The sequence below is a fragment of the Otolemur garnettii genome, unplaced genomic scaffold, assembly GCF_000181295.1.
Source record: "Otolemur garnettii isolate 467f Iridium unplaced genomic scaffold, OtoGar3 scaffold00046, whole genome shotgun sequence".
NCBI classification, from domain to species: domain Eukaryota; kingdom Metazoa; phylum Chordata; class Mammalia; order Primates; family Galagidae; genus Otolemur; species Otolemur garnettii.
Genome location: NW_003852441.1, coordinates 8,370,682 through 8,372,198, shown reverse-complemented (window position 1 = coordinate 8,372,198; position 1,517 = coordinate 8,370,682).

Sequence of the window (1,517 nt, the reverse complement as noted above, 5' to 3'; positions counted from 1 at the left end):
GATACAACTTAATTCTAGCCCAAGAATATGGGGAGGGGGTGGGGAAGGGGAGGGGAGAAGGGTGGCTGGGTGGGGGGAGGGTGACAGGAAAGATCACCTATATGGTCTGTCTAACAAGGGTACAAGTGAACTTTTCTAGAACTAGAATATAAATATTTCGACACAATGACTATGCAAATGACATGAAATTTATGTGAAACAGCTTGATGAAAGTATTTCAAAATGTATATGAAAACAGTACACTGTACCCCATGTTTGCAGTAATGTATACAGCTATCATTTATTAAAAAAAATAAAAGTTAAAAAAATTGTCACATGATTTTAGAATACTTGGGAAACAAAGAGGATGATATAAGATGAGAGAGAGAAAGAGAGGCGGTGGGGAGAGAGAGAACATCAGCTTATACAACAACTGTGGAAAGTAGATGGCAATGCCTTCAAAATTCTGATATAAAATTTCCATTTATAATTTTGTAACTAGCTACATTACCAATCAAATATGAATGTAGAATTAACATATCTTGGATCTGAAAAGTCTTCTGGTTTTTATTTCTTTTGTCTACTTGCCCACTTGTTCAGAAAGTTACTGGAAGATGAACTTTATTGAAACAAGGAGGTAAAAAAGAGAAATAAGCAAGCATGGGGTTCAGGAAAGTAGAGGATCTGGCACTGGTAAGGGATGGAGGAACCCCTGTTGGATGATGAATGGAGATCCCAGGGATGGAAGAGCTAGGAAAAAACAAGTTCAGTTTCTAACAGGGAGAGGAAGGGAGTCCCATGGGAGATAAACACATTAACTAATATGTTCAAAGCATCATACATGAACATTTGTAGTGAACTTAGGCTTGAGCTGGTGATGGATATTTGGACAACAAAGTAAGAGAATCAGAAAAGTAAAACTTTGTTCATGACCACATGGCTCAGGTTGAGTAACAGTACCCAATAAAACTAAGGTGAGGAAAATAGTTATCTAAATGAGGCATGAGAAACCTACATTTGGAAGGAGGCCACATGGAGGGGTTGCCTCTGTGTGTGTGGGGAGGCAGGGAGAGTCGAAGCAAGCAACTCAGATTCTCATCATCCACAGTAGAAGTTCAAGTTCTAACAACTGAACACAAAAAAATCAAAGACTTGTAATCATTTTCTTCAGAAAGTTAATGGTAAATGCCAAAGGGGAAAAAGCAGTTAAAGGAACTGAAAGTTATCTCTAGAGAATTTTTGTTACAGATATAGAGAGGCAGGGTAGGAATAGTTTTACGTTTGGCTTTATTTTGGTTTAGGTCTTTTTAGAACTATTTGGTCTTTTCCAACAATAAATAAATACGCAAGCAGACAAATAAGTAAGCGGAAGGTATTTGACTGCTGGAATAAAAGGGTATATTTTGGTAATTTCAAGAGGTTTGCCTAAACTATTATTTCTCAATGACCTACTTAGTATCTAAAGTAGTTTGAACTATCACTTGAGACATAAAATGTTATAATTTTAAGGTTGAGAAATCAGACATCAGGAGTTTACA